Here is a 23,037-nt window from a genome sequence, read left to right on the forward strand (position 1 = left end):
AGGGGAGCATGCACTCAGAGGAGTGCACACTCAAGGGAGAGCACACTCAGGGGATCGCGCACTCAGGAGAGCGCACAGACGAGCTCACACTCAAGGGAGCATACACTCAGGAGAGCCCACACTCAGGGGAGTAGACACTCAGGGGAGTGCACACTCAGACAAGTGTGGACTCAGGGGAGCTCACACACAGAGGAGCACACACTCAGAGGAGTCCACACTCAGAGAAGCGCACACTCAGAGGGGCGCGAACTCAGGAGAGCACACACTCAGGGGAGCACATACTCAGGGGAGCGCGCACTCAGGGGAGTGCACACTCAGTTGAGCGCACACCCAGATGAACACACACTCAGAGGAGCGGACACTCATAGGAGCTCACACTCAGACGAGTGCACACCCAGGGGAGCGCACACTGAGAGGAAATCATACTCAGAGGAGCATACCTCAGATGAACGTACACTCAGAGGAGTTCACACAGATGAATGCACACTCAGAGGAGCTCACATTCAGGGGAGCACACACTCATGGGAGTGCACACTCAGGGGAGAGAACACTCAGGGGAGCACACTCTAGGGGAGGGCACACTCAGACGAGCTCACACTCAGGAGAGCACACACTCAGGAGAGCCCACACTCAGGGGAGTGCATATTCAGACAAGCACAGACTCAGGGGAGCTCACACACAGAGGAGCCAACACTCAGACAAGTGCACACTCAGAGGGGCGCGAACTCAGGGGATTGCACACTCAGGGGAGCACATACTCAAGGGAGTGCGCACTCAGGGGAGTGCACACTCAGGGGAGCACAACCCAGACGAACACACACTCAGAGGAGCTTACACTCAGCAGAGTGCACACTCATAGGAGCTCACACTCAGATGAGTGCACACCCAGGGGAGTGCACACTCAGAGGAGCACACACTGAGACGAGCGTACACTCAGAGGAGCACTCTCTCAGACGAGTGCACACTCAGACAAATGCACGCTCAGAGGAGCTCACAGACGAGTGCACACTCAGAGGAGCTCACACTCAGGGGAGCGCACACTCAGGGGAGCACACAGAGGAGCTCACACAGACGAATGCACACTCAGAGGAACTCACATTCAGAGGAGCGCACACTCATAGGAGCTCACACTCAGACGAGCGCACATTCAGGGGAGTGCACACCATGGGAGTGCACACTCAGGGGAGCGCACACTCAGACGAGCATGCACTCAGTGGAGCACGCACTCAGATGAGTGCACGCTCAGAGGAGATGATACTCATAGCACACACTCAGATGAGCGCACACTCAGAAGAGCACACTCTCAGACGAGTGCACACTCAGACGAGTGCACAGACTAGCTCACCCAGACGAGTGAACACTCAGAGGAGCTCAAGCTCAGGGGAGTGCACACTCAGAGCAGCTTACACTCAGACGAACACACACTAAGAGGAGCTCACACTCAGAGGAGCGCACACTCATAGGAGCTCACACTCAGACGAGCGTACATCCAGGGGAACGCACACTCAGAGGAGATCATACTCAGAGGAGCACACTCTCAGACAAGTGCACACTCAGACAAGCACACACTCAGAGGAGTTCAAACAGACAAGTGCACACTCAGAGGAGCTCACACTCAGGGTAGTACACACTCGGGAGCGCGCACTCAGGTGAGCGCACACTCAGGGCAGTGCACACTCAGGGGAGCACACAGAGGAGCTCACACAGATGAGTGCACACCCAGAGGAACTCACATTCAGAGGAGTGCACACTCAGGAGAGCACACACACAGGGGAGCGCACACTCCGATGAGCACGCAGTCAGGGGAGCGTGCACTCAGGGGAGCACACACTGAGAGGAGCTCACACTCAGAGGAGTGCACACTCATAGGAGCCCACACTCAGACGAGCACACCTCCAGGGGAGTGCACACTCGGAGGAGATCATACTCAGAGGAGCACACACTCAGACTATCGTACACTCAGAGGAGCACACTCTCAGACGAGTGCACACTCAGGGGAGCGTGCACTCAGGGGAGCGCACACTCAGGGGAGTGCGCACTGAGATGAACGCACACTCAGGGTGGTGCACACTCAGATGAGCATGCACTCAGGGGAGCACACACTCAGGGGAGCGCTCATTCAGAACAGCGCACATTCAGGGGAGCGCACACTCATGGGAGCTCACACTCAGACGAGCGCACACTCAGGGGAGCGTGAAGTCAGGGGTGCATGTACTCAGATGATCGCACACTCAGAGGAGATCACAGTCACAGTGCACACTCAGATGAGCACACACTCAGATGAGCGCACACTAAGAGGAACTCACACAGACGAGTGCACACCCAGAGGAACTCACACTCAGGAGAGCGCACACTCAGGGGAGCGTGCACTCAGATGAGCATGCACTCAGACGAGTGTGCACTCAGTGGAGCACGCACTCAGATGAGCGCACCCTCAGAGGGGATCATACTCACAGGAGTGCACAGTCAGACGAGCGCACACTCAGAGGAGCACACACTTAGAGGAGCTCACACTCAGAGGAGCGCACAATCATAGGAGCTCACACTCAGACGAGCACACACTCAGAGGCATGCACTTAGGTGAGCGCACACATAGGGGAGCACGCACTCAGATGAGCGCACACTCAGGGGAGCACGCACTCAGACATGGGCACACTCAGGGGAGCACACATTCAGGGGAGTGTGCACTCAGGGGAGCGCACACTCATGGGAGTGCACAGAGGAGGTCACACAGACAAGTGCACACCCAGAGGAATTCACATTCAGAGGAGTGCACACTGATAGGAGCACACACTCAGACGAGCAAACATTCAGGGGAGCACACACTCAGAAGAGCATGCACTCAGCAGAGCACGCAGTCAGATGAGCGTACACTCAGAGGAGATGACACTCACAGCGCACACTCAGATGAGCGCACACTCAGTAGAATACACTCTCAGACGAGTGCACACTCAGATGAGCGCACAGAGGAGCTCACTCAGACGAGTGCACACTCAGAGGAGCTCACATTCAGACGAACACACACTCAGAGGAGCTCACACTCAGAGGAGTGCAAACTCATAGGAGCTCACACACAGACGAGTGCACACCCAGGGGAGCGCACACTCAGAGGAGATCATACTCAGAGGAGCACACACTCAGACGAGCATACACTCAGAGGAGAACACTCTCAGATGAGTGCACACTCAGACAAGCACACACTCAGAGGAGCTCACACAGATGAGTGCACACTCTGAGGAGTTCATACTCAGGGGAGCGCACACTCAGGGGAGTGTACACTCAGCGGAGTGCACATTCAGGGGATTGCGCACTCAGGGGAGCACACACTCAGGGGAGCGTACAGAGGAGCTCACACAGACCAGTGCACACCCAGAGGAACTCACATTCAGAGAAGCGCACACTCATAGGAGCTCACACTCAGACGAGCGCACATTCAGGGGAGCGCACACTCAGGGGAGTGTACACTCAGGGGAGCGCACACTCAGACGAGCAGGCACTCAGCGGAGCACACAATCAAATGAGCGCACACTCAGAGGAGATGACACAGCGCACACTCAGATGAGCGCACACTCAGAAGAGCACACTCTAAGACGAGCGCACACTCAGAGGAGCACACAGACTAGTTCACCCAGACGAGTGCACACTCAGAGGAGCTCACATTCAGAGGAGCGCACATTCAGAGGAGCTCACACTCAGATGAACACACACTAAGAGGAGCTCACACTCAGAGGAGCGCGCACTCAGGGGAGCTCACACTCAGCCGAGAGCACATCCAGGGGAGCACACACTCAGAGGAGATCATACTCTGAGGAGCACACACTCACACGATCGTACACTCAGAGGAGCACACTCTCAGACGAGTGCACACTCAGATAAGAACACACTCAGAGGAGCTCACACAGACGAGTGCACACTCAGAGGAGCTCACACTCAGGGGAGTACACAGGGGAGCACGCACTCAGGGGAGCGCACATTCAGGGGAGTGCACACTCAGGGGAGAGCACACTCAGGGGAGCGCACAGAGGAGCTCACACAGACGAGTGCACATCCAGAGGATCTCACACTCAGAGGAGCGCACACTGAGGGGCACGCACCCTCAGGGGAGTGTGCACTCTGGGGAGCATGCACTCAGGGGAGCGCACACTCCGAGCACACACTCAGTGGAGCGTGCCCTCAGGGGCCATGCACTCAAGGGAGCACACGCTCAGAGGCACTCACACTCAGACAAGCGCACACTCAGAGAAGCTCACACGTAGGGGAGTGCACACTCAGGGGAGCACGCAATCAGGGCACTGCACACTCAGGGGAGCACACACTCAGACGAGCATGCACTCAGGGGAGCACACACTCAGAGGAGCACACACTCAGAGGAGCACACACCCAAGGGGGTGCACACTCAGGGGAGCGCACCCTCTGATGAGCCTGCGCTCAGGGGAGAATGCACTCAGATGAGCGCACAGTCAACGGAGATCACACTCAGAGGAGCACACTCTCAGACGAGCACACACTCAGACAAGCGCACACACAGAGGAGCTCACGAAGACGAGTGCACACTCAGAGGTGTTCACACTCAGAGGAGCGCACACTCAGAGAGGCTCACACTCAGGGGAGCGCACACTCAGGGGAGCGCACACTCAGGGGAGTGCGCACTCAGGGGAGTGCACACAGACGAGTGCACTCCCGGAGAAGCTCACACTCAGAGGAGTGCACACTCAGGGGAGCGTACACTCCGAGAAGCGCGCACTCAGGGGAGCATGCACTCAGAGGAGCATGCACTCCGGGGAGCGCACTCTCAGAGGAGCGCACACTCAGGGGAGCGCACACTCAGACGAGTGCACACTCAGGGGAGCACACACTCAGATGAGCGCACACTCAGAGGGGATCACACTCACAGGAGCGCACAGTCAGATGAGCACACACTCAGATGAGCACACACTCAGAGGCACGCACTCAGGGGAGCACACACTAAGGGGAGCGCACACTCAGATGAGCGCGCACCAAAGGGAGCGCTCATTCAGATGAGTGTGCGCTCAGAGGCACGCACAGTCAGACGAGCGCGCACTCAGGGGAACGTGCACTCAGAGAGGATCACACTCATAAGAGCGCACACTCAGACGAGTGCACACTCAGAGGAGAACACACTCAGAGGAGCTCACATTCAGAGGAGCGCACACTGAGGGGAGCACACACTCAGGGGAGCGCACACTCAGGGGAACACACACCACTCAGACGAGCATACACTCAGGGGAGCGTGCATCCAGGGGAGCACACATTCAGGGGAGCGTGGACTCAGGGGAGCGCTCACTCGGGGGAGCACACAGAAGAGCTCACATAGACGAGTGCATACGCAGAAGAGTTCACACCCAGAGGAGCACACACTCAGGGGAGCGCACACTCAGATGAGCACGCACTCGGGGAGCACGCACTCAGACGAGTGCACACTCAGGGGAGTGCACACTCAGAGGAGCTAACACTCAGAGGAGTGTGCACTCAGGGGAGAGTGCAATCAGGGGATTGCACGCTCAGGGGAGTGCATACTCAGAGGAGCATGCACTCAGGGGAGCACGCACTCAGAGGAGCACACACTCAGAGGAGCGCACACTCAGGGGAGTGCACTCTCTGGGGAGCACACACTCAGGGGAGCGCACACTCAGACAAGCGCACACTCAGGGGAGTGTGCCCTCAAACGAGTGTGCACGTCGGGGAGCAAGCAGTCAGATGAGCCCACACTCAGAGGAGATCACACTCACAGGAGCGCACACTCAGTTGCGTGTACACTGAGAAGAGCACACTCTCAGACGAGCGCACACTCAGACGAGCGCACATTCAGAGGAGCTCACACTCAGAGGATGGTGCACCTAGGGGAGCGCAACTCAGGGGAGCGCACACTCAGGGGACCGTGTACTCAGGGGAGCACATACTCAGATGAGCGCACACTCAGATATCACACTCACAATGCACACTCAGATGAGTGCACACTCAGACGAGCACACACTCAGAGGAGCTCACACAGATGAGTGTACACCAGAGGAGCTCACACTCAGAGGAGCGCACACTCAGACCAGGGTGCACTCAGGGGAGCACGCACTCAGATGAGCGCACACTCGGGATCACACAGGAGCACACTCAGAGGAGCACACACTCAGAGAAACACACACTCAGAGGAGCTCACACTCAGAGGAGACCACACTCATAGGAGCTCACACTCAGACGAGCACATGCTCAGAGGCGCGCACTCAGGGGAGTGCACACAGGGGAGCGCGCACTCAGACGAGCGCGCACTCAGGGGAGCGCGCATTCAGGGGAGCGCACTCTCAGGGGAGCGCACACTCAGGGTAGTGCACAGAGGAGCTCACACAGACGAGTGCACACCCAGAGGAACTCACACTCAGAGGAGCACACACACATAGGAGCTCACACTCAGACAAGCACACATTCAGGGGAGCGCACACTCAGGGGAGTGAACACTTAGCGCAGCACACACTCAGACAAGCATGCACTCAGTGGAGCATGCACTCATATGAGCGCACACTCAGAGGAGATGACACTCACAGCGCATGCTCAGATGAACGCACACTCAGAAGGGCACACTCTCAGGCGAGCGCACACTCAGACGAGCACACAGAGGAGCTCACCCAGACGAGTGCACACTGAGAGGAGCTCACACTCAGAGGAGTGCACACTCAGGGGAGCTCACACTCATAGGAGCTCACACTCAGACAAGCACACATCCAGGGGAGTGCACACTCAGAGGAGATCACACTCAGAGAAGCACACACTCAGACGAGTGTACACTCAGAGGAGCACACTCTCAGACGAGTGCACACTCAGACAAGCGCACACTCAGAGGAGTTTACACAGACGAGTGCACACTCAGAGGAGCTCACACTCAGGGGAGCATGCACTCAGGGGAGTGCACACTCAGAGGAGCTCACACAGACGAGTGCACACTCAGAGGAGCTCACACTCAGAGCACACTCTCAGATGAGCTCACACTCAGATGAGCACACAGAGGAGCTCACCCAGACGAGTGCACACTCAGAGGAGCTCACACTCAGAGGAGCTCACACTCAGGGGAGTGCACACTCAGGGGAGCACACAGAGGAGCTCACACAGATGACTGTACACCCAGAGGAGCTCACACTCAGAGGAGTGCACACTCAGGGGAGTGCACACTCAGACGAGTGCACACTCAGAGGAGCTCACACTCAGGGGAGCGCTCACTCAGGGGAGCGTGCAATCAGGGGATTGCACACTCAAGGGGTGCACACTCAGAAGAGCGTGCACTCAGGGGAGCACATACTCATGGGAGCACACACTCAGATAAGCACACAGTCAGTGGAGATCACACTCAGAGGAGCACACACTCAGACGAGTGTACACTCAGAGGGGCACACTCTCAGACGAGTGCACACTCAAACAAGCGTGCACTCAGAAGAGCGTGCACTCATGGGAGGACGCACTCAGGGGAGCGTGTACTCAGGGGAGCATGCACTCAGGGGAGCGTGCACTCAGAGGAGCACGCACTTAGGGAAGTGCACACTCAGGGGAGCACACACTCAGATGAGCGTGCACTCAGGGGAGCACACACTCAGAGGAGCGCACACTCAGGGGGATCACAGTCACAGGAGCACATACTCAGACAAGCACACACTCAGAGGAGCACACACTCTGAGGAGCTCACACTCAGAGGAGTGCACACTCATAGGAGCTCACACTCAGATGAGCACACACTCAGAGGCACGCACTCAGGGGAGCGCACACTCAGGGGAGCGCACACTGAGACGAGCGCGCACTCAGGGGAGCACACACTGAGATGAGCGCGCACTAAGGGGAGCGTGCACTCAGATGTGCATGCACTCATGGGTGCACGCACTCAGGGCAGCGCGCACTCAGGGGAGTGCACACTCACGGGATCACACACTTAGATGAGCGTGCACTCAGAGGAGCACGCACTCAGAAGAGCGCACACTCAGAGGAGCGCACACTCAGGGGAGTGCACACTCAGGGGAGCGCACACTCAGACTTGTGTGCACTCTGGGGAGCATGCACTCAGAGGAGCGCACACTCAGATGAGCGCATACTCAGAGGAACTCACACAGACAAGCGCAAACTCAGAGGAGTGCACGCTCAGACGAGCGTGCACTCAGTGGAGCGTGCACTCAGGGGAGCACGCACTCAGACGAGCGTGCACTCAGGGGAGCACACATTTAGGGAAGAATGCACTCAGGAGAATGCACACTCAGGGGAGTGCACACTCAGGAGAGCACACACTTAGATGAGTGTGCACTCAGGGGAGCGTTCACTCAGAGGAGCGCACACTCAGAGGAGCACACACTCAGGGGAGCGCACACTCAGGGGAGTGCACACTCAGGGGAGCGCACATTCAGACGATCATGCACTCATGGCAGCACGCACTCAGAGGAGGACACACTCAGAGGAGATCACACTCAGAGGAATGCACACTCAGACAAGCGCACACTCAGAGGAGCACACTCTCAGATGAGCGCACACTCAGACGAGCACACACTCAGAGGAGCTCACACTCAGAGGAGCGCACACTCAGAGGAGCTCACACTCAGATGAACACATACTCAGAGGAGCTCACAATCAGTGGAGCGCACACTCATACAAGCTCACACTCAGACGAGTGCACACCCAGGGGAGCGCTCTCTCAGAGGAATTCACACTCAGAGGAGCACACACTCAGACGAGCACACACTCAGAGGAGCGTTTTTGTTCTTGTTTGTTTTAAGCAAACTCTGGGTTGATTTAAAAAGAAAGTAGGCTATCTCAATCTCATACCACCCCACCACCTGAGTTGTATACTGATAATTCTCTAGTTAAGAAACCCAACGATTGCATTGGGATATAATTTTATTATTGCTGGGCATCTGCGCATCATTTAATAGGTGCTTTGAAATTTTTTAAACTGCCTGATAATAGAGTCATGATAGAGAAGTGTCCCTTGGATGTGTGTAGTAGTATTGTAGCCCCTGGAATTTTGGAGTTAGCCATCATCTGTACCAACCACACATTCTCCCACCCCATTTTCAGCTAAGGAAACAGGTTTGGAAAAGATTTGTTCAAAGACTCACAGCTGTGAGGAAGAGGGTCAGCATTAGGATTAAAATCAAGAGCCAAGTGGCTGAGTCTTCAATGAGCATGTTCCGATTGAGGGGGTAAAGCAACATCAGGCCCCAGTGGGTTGTCAGGATCTGCAAATGTTCACAAGTGATTATCTTCAGTGTAATCCCCATGGCAACGTAGCAAAGTGCCTGCCATAGCTGGATGAGAACGATGATTATGCTAGAGAAAGAAAGAAACTCCTAGGGACAGCTTGATTGAGGAGGGGTTGTTATGCATGTTGCTTCACAGTGTTGTTTCTCCTTAGGCAGCCGTGGCAGCGATGCTTGAGAGGGGCCTACGGAGCTTGTTTACATAATCAACCGGAAAGCACTTGTCCATGTTGGTCTATGCCCAGGGGCTGATAAGCAAGCCAGAAATCACTCTGGTTTGTGTTTCTGTAGTTCTTGAAGATGTTTAAAGACGGACACTCCTCCAGATGATTTCTGCCATTCGCTATGGGGATCACCAAACCCGAGCAAGCTGCAGAGCTTTAGGGTAAGGAACAGATGTGATGGTAGTTTTTCCAGAGAAAATGCTTGCCAACCTTGGCTGAAGAAACTAGGCTTAACAAACATGTGGACAAACTCAAGGCAGGCCTCCCCATGAATTACTTTCCCTGGGTTTTAAAAATTGGTTTACAAATGTTAAATGTTTTTTGTTAAATGACATGTCTCTATAAATCAGAGCCTGCAAGTGCCTTTAAGAGAGGCAACTAAGTAGCACCCTGATCTAATTGGTTAATACCACTGCCGTAGACACGAAGGTGTGTTGCTGGATTCTGCTTCAAGGATGGGCTTGCTGGCTAGCTGTGGGGGGTGCAGGCACCAGGCAGCCAATAGTCTTCATAGCCTTCTGTGTCTGCTTCAGCTGCAGAGAGACACCTGCTCTTTCGCCCTCAGCCCGAGCAGCCCACCTCCATTGACTGAGACGGAAAGAGGAATAGCTGTCCAGCCACTTTTGCCTAAAGGGGCCATCTCTGTTGGATCCTACACTTCTGAGCTCCCAGTCGGGTTGCCTCAGGCTTCTTGGGCCCGCATGGCAATCTTTCTTTTTCCTTTGTCGAATCCATCTTTGTTTCCTACCCTTCACAGTTGTTGATCCAAAATCCATCTTCGTATCTGCTTTTAGGAAACTCTGCAACAATCAATCTATCTTTTCTGCTTGGAAAACAGTAGAAAAAGAACTAATTGGTCCCATGAAGTAAATGCCTAAAAGCCTTTTCAGATAACTTACCTTTTCAATAATTTCTATAGAAGAGAAATCTTTTCCTTCTATAGAATTACATTTATAAGTTCTTTTACAGTCTCATGAAAGAAAAATTATCTAGTATTAATACTGTAAAAGTGGTTAGTTATATAGTAAGTTGACTCTTAACATAGCCCACTTAACCACTTTTTACAGTGGGAAGAAAAGGTTCCTGATTTCTTGATTTATGAGGCTCCAAAAACTCATGTTCTGAAGGTTTTCACACCGAGTTCCTGATTAATTAATAATCACCCAGAATGTTTTCCCATGTATGTAATTATGCTTTGCAGTTCCATCAACCTTCCTAGCTAGTCTCAAAATACCAAAACATTGCCTTGCCCTTGTTGTGGGCATGGTCAAGGTTTCCTCTCTTGGGATTTCTTGCATCGGGTATGAGGGATGGTGTTGTGGGGGAGCAGGAGAGGGATGGATAGAGTGGAGAGGTGAGTGTAGGGCACTCATCCCTAGGGCACTAGCCTCTACCCTGTTGCCCCAGAAATGTTTCCAGATGTGTATCTGGACTTCACCCTTTAACTACCTAGTTGGGTAGGTTGTAGGTAGTATGGAATCTAATGAATTGGATCAGGGAAAAAAAAATCTGAAGGAATAAGTGATTTCACCTTGAAGGTGCTGCAGAGGTAACGAGCAGAGTTAATGAGTGACTAATCCATCATGGTGGTAAATTTAATTTGAGTACTGAGGTTGAACACATGCTAGATGTAACCTAGAAAGTAATATTCATATGCAACACATTGGGTTACATAAAATCTGGAAAGTTTATAATTTAAAAGATATAGACACACAAAGCAACGATTCAGCCCAAGTCAGATTTAGAACTGTTTTTTAATATGAGCCCGAGGGATGATATCCTGGATCTCACAGGGACTGGATTTTGCATGAGTGTTAGAACTAAGATAACATCTTGTTCTCGTCTATATTTCAAGAAGCATTCTTATTAGGACCATCTCCTAGAAGAAAGAAAGTTACATTTAAAAAGATTGAAGCATGAGTCAGTTTTCAGTATTGGAGAATGACGAAAAACCAAATATATGAATTCTGGAAAATTTTGTGAAAGTAGACACCTTAAAAAAATAAGAAAACATTATGAAAAAGAGTTGGTCTTCATTTTTAGGTTTAACGACTCCTATTAATAATACACAGATATACTTTTGGACGGGCATGTTGGCTCACGCCTGTAATCCCAGCACTTTGGGAGGCTGAGGTGAGCAGATCATGAGTTCAGGAGATTGAGACCATCCCGCCTAACACAGTGAAACTCCGTCTCTACTAAAAATACAAAAAATTAGCCAGGAGTGGTGGCGGGTGCCTGTAGTCCCAGCTACTCTGGAGACTGAGGCGGGAGAATGGTGTGAACCCGGGAGGCGGAGCTTGCAGTGAGCCGAGATCGCGCCACTGCACTCCAGCCTGGGCGACGAAGCGAGACTCCGTCTCAAACAAACATACAAACAAAAAATAAAAAAAATATATAAATACTTTTATCATATAAATATTGTTTAGGTTTTACTCAGTAAATTGTGAGAGCTATTTTGCTTGCTCCTAATATAGTTCTTAGATTTCATCTCATAGTAGAAAAAATTACAAACTTCTTACAAAATGAAATTATGCTTTCCCTTGGTGATAATTCAAAACAGTCGATAATATTTTCTCACAATGCCACTGATGGGGTATTCTCAGAACTCTCTATTTTTAATTCAGATACGCTTCCAGTCAATTTGTTGAACCTCACAGTGGGAGGTTTAAGCTAAGTGACGTCCCTTTAGGTATACTCAAATTGGCCATGCAAATATTTCCTTTGTTGGACACTGGGTTCTCACAGCATCTCCTAAACAAAATATATTGGCTTTAAAATTAGTGGCTTCCATCATGCATTGGCTGGGCTGTTTTTTAAGTCTGTAGTAAAAAAATCCAAAAACATTTGCTTCCAGCTGGCCTGTCTTGAACTAACACTTGTTTTTTTTTTTTTTTCCTTTTTTCATTTCACTCTCTGACCTTTTAAAGGGTTTTCTTCTTTATGCTGCTATTAGCTTTCATCTCTGCTGGTCATTCTTTCATCCGGTTTCTCTGGGTTTCATTTACCTGTTTGCATGATTGTTCCTTTTTAGTTCCTTTTTTGTTTGTTTTTGTTTTTTAATATCTACCAGAAAAAGAAAGACTTCTTATAGTCATGGTCACTTAAAAGTGTTTGTGGTTTTTTAAGAGGTCTTAAGTGGACTTAATCCATATTTAACTCCTAGCATTTTATATAAGATAAATGTTATTGTTCAGACTTATCCTTTCTAAAAGATAGTAGAGCAGGGAGAAAAAGGATACAATTTTTTAGCAGCTACCAAATCTCAGGGAAAGTGTTCTTACCACCTCACCTGGGGATAAGCAAGGCAGTTTGGAGAAGATTTTCTTCTGATTGTTTTTCATTTATTTATGCTTTGAGTATCAAGGCTTAGTTTTAAATTCCCATTGAGAATGTTCTCATTTTGTCATAAAACTTGAATTTAGTCTCTTAATTTTTCTCTTGATGTATCACACTAATGTCCAGAGGAGTCATTAAGAAATTGTAAAGAGACCCCAGTGCTATCTGTATTTATGATCTCCTTCAGAATGTGTTTATCAGATATTTGTGACTCTTCGCAGAAGTAAAATACTGACAATAAAAAAGAGATTATGTGAGGGCTCAAAGGTGCATCATTATCTTGGGTTTTACTTGTCAACAATTTGAAATGTAAGAAAAAAAACTGAATTTATGAATGTAATCCTTTGGAAAGGTGACTCTTACTGGTGGACTTGGTCCTCTGGAGTTGAATGAATGCTTCTGAGACATAAGCACTTTTTCTTTTCCTCCCTATAGGTTGGTAAGACAACACTTTCCATCAACTTTAATTTTACTACTCCTGATAGTCTGACCTTTATCTTCTAATCCAATTACATACTCAAATCTTTTCCTTCTGTTCATTCTATCTACCTTTAGATGAGTCAACTGAGAGATGAACATTTAAAATGCATAAATACATATTTTGCCATACACTGTTTTTTGTTTTTTCTTTATGCTTTACATATCATGAAATTTACTAGTAAGACATCAAACATTTCTTGAAGGCTGATATGGTCCGGCTCTGTGTCCCCACTCCAAATCTCATCTTGAATTGAAATCCCCATTTGTCAAGAGAGGGACCAGGTGGGAGGTGACTGGATCATGGGGGCAGTTTCCCCTATGCTGTTCTCATGATAGTGAGTGAGTTCTCATGAGATCTGATGGTTTTATAAGTGGTGGTTTCCCCTGCTCTTTTCTCTCTTCTGTAAGTTTGCTTCCCCTTTGTCTTCTGCCATGACTTTCCTGAGGCCTCCCCAGACATGCAGAGCTGTCAGTCAGTTTATAAATTACACAGTCTCAGGTATTCTTTATAGCTGTGTGAAAACGGACTAATACAAAGGCCTATGTATATTTTTGACTTTTTATTTGGAAACAGTTTCAAACTTATAGAAGTTACTCGAATAGGAATAGTAGAAAGAACATCAGTTAACCCTTTACCCAGCTTCTATTGTCAACATTTTAGTCAATTTGCCTAATCATTTGTGCACTCTCCGTTCTGTTTCTTTCTTTCTCCACATATGCATATATATGTGCATAATGTATATCTGCACACACATATATACATACATGTATAATATTGTGCATATACCATAAAATATTTTGTTTTTACTAAAGAATTTGAGAATAAGTTTTACATAGCATGGTCTTTTATCCCTAAATATTATTTTTTATATATAGGTATATTCTCATAAATAACCACAGGGAAGTCCTCAATTTCGGTAAATATAACATTAATAGTTTAATTTGTATTTCAATTGTCTCATTGGCTCAATGTTTGTTATGGCTTCCTTTTCCTCCAGTACTAGATCCAGTCTCGGGACAGATACTGCACTTAGTTGTCATGTTTCTTTAATCTTTGAAACATTGCCACAGCCTTTTTAAATTTTTTTTTTTCCTTTTGTGACAGTGACAGATTTGAAGACAGAGTCCCCCTACTTTCTATATACAGGAGTTTCTGTATTCTGAATTTGTCTGATGTTTCCTCATCATTAGATTCAGGTTCTACATTCCTGACCAGGATATTGCATATGTGACACTGTGTGCTTCTCAGGCAGCCATATCTGGAGGCACACAATGTCTGTCTGCCCCTCCCTGGTGACGCTAGTTTTCCTCACACAGTAGGAGTGTTGTCCTATTTCTCCAACAGTAAATAGTTACCATTTTCTCCCTTGCAAATAATGAGTTTGAGGAGAGACACTTTAAGACCATGCAAATATCCTGCTCCTCATTACAATTTCCCCTCAGATTTAGCATCTATTGGGATTCTTACCTGAACCAGTCTTTGCTGTGATGGTAACAAAATGATGAGGATCACTTCAGCACTCCCTCCATGTTTACCAGTCAGCATGTGACTTTCTAGTTTAACCAAGGACTGTGTCTATTCCTCATGTATGGATGAATGTGTCTTAGTCTGTCCCAGCTGCTGTAACAAAATATCTTAGACTGGGTAGTCTATATATAGTAGACATTTATTACTCACAGTTCTGGAGGCTGGGAAGTTAAAGGTCAAGGCACCAGCAGATTTGGTGTCTTGTAAGGGCTCTTTCCTTATACATGGTGCTTTCTCTCTATCCTCACGTGGTGGAAAGAGTGAACGAACTCCCTCAGGCCCCTTTTATAAGGATATTAATTCCTAATCACTTCCCAAAGATCCCACCTCTTAATACCATTACTCTAGTGGTTAGGTTTCAACACATAAATTTTGGGGCGATACATATATTCACACCATAGCAGTGTGTATTATCTGTATGAACTCATGGATTTCTGTTTTCTACCCCACTTTCCCCCAAGTGGTGTATAATTATTATCCTTATTTAGCTTGGTGGTGGATTATCCCAGATTTGGCCAGTTGGATCCTTTCAAGCTGACTAGGTGTGCCTGTGCCATATGTCCATTATTCTTTGGAGCACATCCTTACCTCTGGTATAACAAAATGTTCCAGGTTTATCACGCTTCCCCAGCCCTGCTTTCAGTCACTTCTCCAGGAACCCCTTGTTCCTTTTGGTGGGGAATAGTGTTAGAGATAAAAATCCATGCACTAGCTGTGCTGTTTGCTCCTGGAATAGCTCTGCTTCTATACCTTTTTAAGTGAACGGAGCCAGGAGATATATGCATGCATATACATATACTTACATACATGTAAATGCACATACGTACACGATATGCACATATACATGTTTATACACATACATGTGCATATTTTAGATATCATAAGGGAGCACCAATACTTCCAATTTCATCTTTTTTACCTTCCCTCATTCCATATTTGCATGTACATTTTGCATACACAAAATTGCATACACATTTCTTTCACAGTGAGAGTCTTGGCTTCTAAAATCAATAGATTTACTCATTTGCTCAATCTAATAATATATCTAAAGTAGTTTCAGAATGACTTCACCCATATCTACAAAAATGTAAAGCTACTCAAAAGAGTTCAGGATCTCTAGTTTCCAGTTTTTCCATTTTCCTACCCTGTCCAAGACTGAGGGCTGTAGGATGTGCAGTCAAAACTGTTGTAAGTTACTCAAATTAGTTATTTTTTGCCCTCCATTTTAATTATAGTATTCATTTGAAATACAGTTGGGTTCATTGTTTCAGTTTCTCCCTTTCCTATCCTTGCTGTCTTAATTGTTTTGAATATGTCAAGCATTAACATGCTTTCAAAAGTCAAAACTTACAGAAAGGTATACTCAGAAAAGTATTCCTCCCTTCTACAGCCATGGCACTCTCATTATCTTCACCATTTGTAGGCAACCAACATATTAATAATTGTTTCTGGCTTTTCATTCTGGTGAATTTTTGGTAAATATAAAATATATGTATGTTTTCTTATTTTTCCTTCTTTCCTAAACAAAGATAGTGGTATTATATACAGTCTCTGGTGCTTTGGTTTTTCATTTATAAGATCTTTTGACCATCATTCCACGTCAGTCTATAGAGAGCTTTCTCATTCTATGTTTACCATGACATAGTATCTATTGTGTGTTTGTACCAGAGTTTTTTCAACAATGTCCTATGATTAGACATATAGGCAATTTTAATATTTGCAATTACAAACTACTGCCACAATGAATGAACTTCTGCATATATATTTTTGTAGTTGTAAGACTATCTTTAGAATAAATTCCTAGAAGTGGGATGGTTGGGTTTAAGGACAAATGCATATGTAATTTTGGTTGCTGTTGTCCAATCCTCTTCTATGGAGATTGAATCATTTTGGATCCCCAACAGCAATGTATGAAAGTGCCTGTTTCCTCACAGCCTCAGCAATGAACTGTATTGTTACGCTTTTGGATTTTTCCCAATGGGACAGGTGAGAAGCGGTATCTCATTGTAGTTTTAGCTTGTGTCTACTATTATTAGTGAAGTGAAACATCTTTTCAAATGCTTGAGGACCATTTAAAACATCTTTTTGTGAGTTGTCTACTTATATTTTTTGCCCATATGTCTATAGGATATTTTTCTTCTTTAATTTGTAAAAGTTTGTTTTTATATTAGGAATATTAATGCCTTATCTATGAGATATTCAATATCACTTATATATTATATATATTATATAACATATTATATATTCATATATTATATATCATGTATTATATTATATATAATATATAATACATGATATATAATATATAATTATATTATATTATATATAATATATATTAACATTATATATTATATTATATTATATATAATACATGATACATAATATATAATATATTTTATATAATACATGATATATAATATATTTTATATATTAAATATATTATATAAATATATATTATATATAATTATATATTATAGACTATGTGTCATATGTGTTATATATATTTATATATAATACATTTAATATATAATATATAATATATAGCATATTAATAATATATTATATATAATATGTATAATTATGTAATATATAATATTAATAAATAATATATAGTATATAATATATTATATAATTATACATAATATATTATATTAATGATAAAATAATATATATAACATATTATTTTATATATTATATATGGCATATATAATATGTATATGTATAGAGAGAGCGCAAATATTTTATCGTAGCTTGTACTTTGTTATTTGATTTTGCTTATTTTTTTTCCTTGTAAAACTTTAATTTTCATTTAGTGTTTATCACTTGACTCTTTAATTACATCTGAATTTTTAGTCACAGTTGGAAAGGCTTTTCTTATAGAGGAATTCATCCATCTTTATCCCCTAGTACTTGTAAAGTTTTATTCTTTACACTTTGATTCATTTGGAATTTATTCTTGTATATGGTGTGAAGAATTGATCTAATTTTATCTTTTTCCAAATGGCTAATCAGTTGTCCAGCATGACTTATAAAAAGCCAATCTTTGCGTTAGTGATTTGCAATACCAACTTTATCATAAACTGAATTCTCTTTTTTTGTTTTTGAGATGGAGTCTTGCTCTTGTTGCCCAGGCTGGAGTGCAATGGCATGATCTTGGCTCACTGCAACCTCTGCCTCCCGGGTTCAAGCAGTTATCATGCTTTACCCTCCCAAGTAGCTGGGATTACAGGTGCCCACCACCACACCTGGCTAATTTTTTTTTTTTTTTTGTATTTTTAGTAGAGATGGGGTTTCATCATGTTCGCCAGGCTGGTTTCGAACTCCTGACCTCAAGAGATCTGCCCGCCTCGACCTCCCAAAGTGCTAGGATTACAGGCATGAGCCACCACGCCCGGCCTCATATATTGAATTTTGTATATAATTAAGCCTTATCCTTTTTAAGGCAATATATGTAACAATAAATAGCTGAATTAAGTAAGCCCTCTGAATTAAGTTAGTGGACCCTCATAAAAGATAAGTTTTAAAATTAAATATTATCTAAAGATTTTGATAGTCTCCTAATGGGAGTATCTGAATTAAGTGTCACAGCTAAAAATAGTAGAGCGGTCACATTCCCTAGGACCAGTTCTCAAACTTTGTTAAAATGCAGATTCCTGACCTCTATCATTAAACATTTTCGTTTAGAAGTGGGGAGTGTGGCCTTCATATTTTAGCTGCTTAACTAGTAGCACAGTGAAGATTGCATAAGGGGTCATTGGATCACTTTTTGAAAAGCATGGTCTTCGAGAAAAGGGACATCCCACACTCTTTCACAGTGTAGCAACACGCGGGAAAGAGAACAGTCAAATTGTTTTGATATGACGAAAGGAAATGCAGGCTTTCTAGTATACACAAAACATATTCAAAAAGCTAGAAGCTTATCACTAAAGCTTTTGGAAGTAAATCTACGTTTAGCAACTCAATTTTTTAGATTTTATTCTCAATTATCCGGACATGAGATTGAGGTCTGTGATTCTCAGGTCCTTTTAGTTATGCATATCACTCAAGGAGCTATGGACTTCAAATGACTTACGTTTGTGATAAAGCCTCATTTAACCCACAATAATAGGAAGGCTGCTCTGATTTTCTGAAGTTAGAAATGAGAGATTAAATAAGTACATTTGTTGTAGTTTAACATTACACATTTTATGATGAAAACATTGTCTCTTACACTGCCTCCTACTATCTGGAAAATCAGTAATCCTAAAATGTTCTTTCAAAACCAGAGACCTAAATGGCTAGAAGCAATAATTGCTAGAGCTCTCTACCAAGCTTTGACTATAAATATTTGGCCATGTTGTGTGTTAGAAAGTATAAGACACACTTGCTTTCATTTCCTGAGCCTGACTCACTGAATTTTCTCATCCAGATTGGCTTTCATCTGTTTATTCCTTTATAGCATAGATTAGGTCCACTGTGGTTCTAATCTCTGTTATGCATGCTTTTTTTAATGAATAAAATGCCAGGCACACAGAACATACATATGCACATTTTACTACAAGATAGTAAAAGCTCAATGTGCTGGGACTGCATTCCCAATGTGACCTTATTTTCCCACTCTTTGCAGTTTTAAAATGTTATGTTAATCTCGCATTCTGGACGATCCCCGTCCAGAATGGGGATCTCTTTAGATTTCTAGAAGAAATCTAAAGATTTCTTCTTAACAGTGAGTCCCGGCAATGTATAGTGGCCATAGAATAGCTAAATTTGAAGAGGCTTTTTGGCAAAGATTTGAATATCTGTCCTCTGACCTTTTATGGTTCTTGTCTGTATTTCATAATACAAAACTAATGAGGATTTCACTTTCGTGAAATCTGCCTTGCTAAATGCTGCTTGCAAACAACACACTCATTTGTTAGCATTTGGGATTCTGATTAAATCATTTTGCTTTAGTGACTGTTAAAGAGTATAGTTTGAAAGAAAAAAAAATGTTTTTAGACTCCTGTATAGTGTACCAAAATCTATGCAAATTCTTACAAGGCCTTTTAATGTACAGGTGAACCCCAGCACTTATTATCATCTGATGCACAGATAATGCACATGTCATATGTTGGTAATAAAATATCAGAGTTAGACTGATACTCTTAGAGTGTTTAACACTGTTTTATTGGCTTACTGGCCGTAATTGGATTCACTGCATCCATTTTTTTCATGCCGCCACTTAAAACCTTTGCCACGTGTCTTATCCATGCTTTTGTCACAGCTTTGTCTGTAGCTACATTGACTTGATTACTCATATTCTATGGCAATTCCTGGCATTCGGCTTATTTTTCCACTAGCCTCCTTACTTTCAAAAATCCGTCCATCTCATTTGTTGACAGCCTCTGATTATCTCAAAGGTACTTCAGATTATCCTGACACGTCCTTCCACTTCTGAGAATACTGACCCAGTATTTCAAGACTGAGGTGTCTCTGAGACAGAAGATGGAGCCAGTGACGATGTCCTCCCTTATTCAGACTCTTTGAATAATGCTTTTTACTCACCCTATGGACTCTGCTAGAAAGACACTTTAATATTTTTGCAATTTATATTTTTCTATTATTGAAAAATAATAGAAACCACTGCCTTAGTCGGTTTAACAGTTTAACAAAGTTGTTTTCAAAAGAACAGAGAAAACGTAACTCCATTTAGGTTGTCTTTCATTTGCAAATACTAACTGAAACTTGAGTTAGGGATTGTATAACTTGGAAGCAGTATTAATAAAATGAAGTCATTGGCATATTAAAAATGTCCTAATGTTCACTTCAAGTGTATTTTTAAAAACCTCACAGGTAATGGTGTGAAAGAAACCAAGGAGATGTTTGCATTCATTATGTTCCACTGGAAAAAAACAGTTAATGTAATTGTATGGATTTTTCCCTTCTTGTTTTTGTGTACTGTATAGCCCATTCTTTGCTTTATGTACAAATACCCTGGTTTCTAAGTGCTACTTATTTTCTGCCGAAATAAAATATCCTTTCAATTTAGTGAGTAACTTTGTATGTATGTGCATTTGTTTGGAAGAGATAGTAAATAATAATAATTTAATTCATGTAGCTCAGCTTTTTCTTCTAAGAAGCTTCATTAATTCACATATGCTATAATTTTTTATTTCACTTTACCAGAATAAATCTTTCCTCCTAGAATGATGCTTTTTTCTTGAGTAGATACTGCCCCTCTTTAAAGTACCTTAGCTTAGAATTAAAAAAAAAAACACCAGTTAATTTTTATCAAAAACGAATCCCGGACATTATTGGATGGTGGAGTTGGCTTAATGACTTAACTATGTCAGGTCTGACATCTGTGTTAATTATCTAAGCCTTTTCCTTGTGATTACAACATGGCTGCCATCAATCCAGCCATCATATCTACTTTTAAGTCAGGAAGAAATGGAAAGGACCTGCCTTTTGCTTATAATTTTAAAAATAAATATAAACTATTCTCAGGAAGTTGTGTAACCTGAAAATAGAAATGCTACTCATTTCCTACTTGAAATAATATTTTTATCTTTCAAATTAATTATCTGAAAGGTTATAAAATATATCTTTATTACATGATTTCACATATATTCATTTAAGAAATATTGTTCACTAACTATGTTCCATACAATGTTTTAGAAGTTAAGACTACAAATACTAATAAAACAGGGATTTTGCATTTAAGTTGCTTCTGGATTCATCATGAAGAAATACAAGAAAACAGACAAGAATAGTACTGTGTGAATGATAAAGCATAGAGCTTTGCACTGCAAAAGCATCAGATAGGGTGTGGAGTTGCTCTCTGTTAGCTGGAACAGATGAGACTTGACCTGGGATCTGGAGCATGAAGATAAGGTGATTGATAAAAGCAAGAGGAAGGTATGGAGGTTATCTAGGCACCAGGGCCTGCATGTGCAAAGGCCTGGAAGTGACAGAGTGTATGGTTTATTCAAGAGCAAGTGAGTGCATATGACTGGATCACAGGCGTGAAGGATGGAAATTTAGGAAAATACTTTACTCAGGACTTTGGTCTTCATCCTCTCCATGATAATTGTGCTATAGCCTTATTTTACCTGACGCTAATTACTTAGAACTTAGTTTTGGTTCCACTGTTCTGGAACTTGTAAACCAATAAGGCAAATATTTTTCTTGTATTAACATTAGTATTTAGTAGAAACTGTATATTGGTGATCTGCTGGCCTACTCTGACCTACAGGCATGGATAGTGGGGTATTTTTGTTTGTTTTTTTCTTTTTTTAACCTGTACAGAATAAAAAGTGGAATCAGTTTCCAACATTTAACAATCAAGAGATTTCACAGATGAGACTAGTTTTTCTGGAAAAATGAGAAGATCTGGAAATCCTGGGCCTGCATTCCCATACGGCAACAGTCCACTGGAACTGATAAGGGTAGGTAGTATCTGGTTCACTACAGTCTTCATTTTCTGTTGTTTTACAACATGCTCACCTAACTAATTAAAAGTGCTTGGTTGACTGGTGAAGACACTTATATTTGCTATCTCTAGTGCTGATAGAGACAGGAGAAGCCAAATGCCTAGGCAGATAGGAGTGGGTACCCGGTGAAACCCTACCTTCAAGCAGAAGGTTTAAAGCCTGCAACCCAGCCACATGGGGGACTTTCCCGCCTTTGGATAAGGTAATCACCCACTGTTTCCCCTTTCTACCTGTTGCTCAATACAATTATTCTCTGCCCTCCTCACCCTTCAATGTCCAGTGTATCCTCATTCTTCTTGGGTGCAGTACAAGCTCAGGAATCACCAAATGGGGTTACAAGCTATGACACAGGTAAGCTGGGGCATGCCAGTGTGGCAGAGTGAGGCCCGGGCAGGGTGTTGCAAGCTGGGAGTCCCCAGCTTGCAAAGTGACCGAGAAGAAAAGTCCTGCATCCGTGCAGGACATAGAACTACATACATTTGGTTAACTTGCACAATAGCAGTTCTGGACAAGGTGTAGTGATGTAGTTCTGTTTTCACTGATGCAAGCTGACCATGTGGTCAGTGGGTTCCACTGGCCAATAGCTTGCTTCAGAGAACAGAAATGAAGCACCTCTGTGTTATGAATCTTGTTTTTAATTATCTTATATAATGTTTGTAACTCTCAAAATGGTTGCCCCCAATAGACATTATAATCTAAAAATCCCTTCAGCAAATTATAAGAAAAGGATTATGAGTCTGGAGGCATGATGACTTGATATTGACAAACATCCAAAT

General features: G+C 44.4%; 1 long non-coding RNA gene across 1 annotated transcript in view; it reads left to right on the top strand.

Annotated features, from left to right (window-relative positions):
* LOC112622770 overlaps positions 1 to 20,824 on the top strand; it is a 93,239-nt gene extending 72,415 nt beyond the window's left edge. The window contains exons 3-4 of the long non-coding RNA XR_003119025.1: positions 17,917 to 17,991; positions 18,090 to 20,824. This is a non-coding gene — a long non-coding RNA (uncharacterized LOC112622770). The remainder of the gene's footprint in view (positions 1 to 17,916; positions 17,992 to 18,089) is intronic.
* Positions 20,825 to 23,037: the final 2,213 nt, after the last annotated feature.

This window comes from Theropithecus gelada, chromosome 4 (genome assembly GCF_003255815.1).
Source record: "Theropithecus gelada isolate Dixy chromosome 4, Tgel_1.0, whole genome shotgun sequence".
Classification (NCBI taxonomy): domain Eukaryota; kingdom Metazoa; phylum Chordata; class Mammalia; order Primates; family Cercopithecidae; genus Theropithecus; species Theropithecus gelada.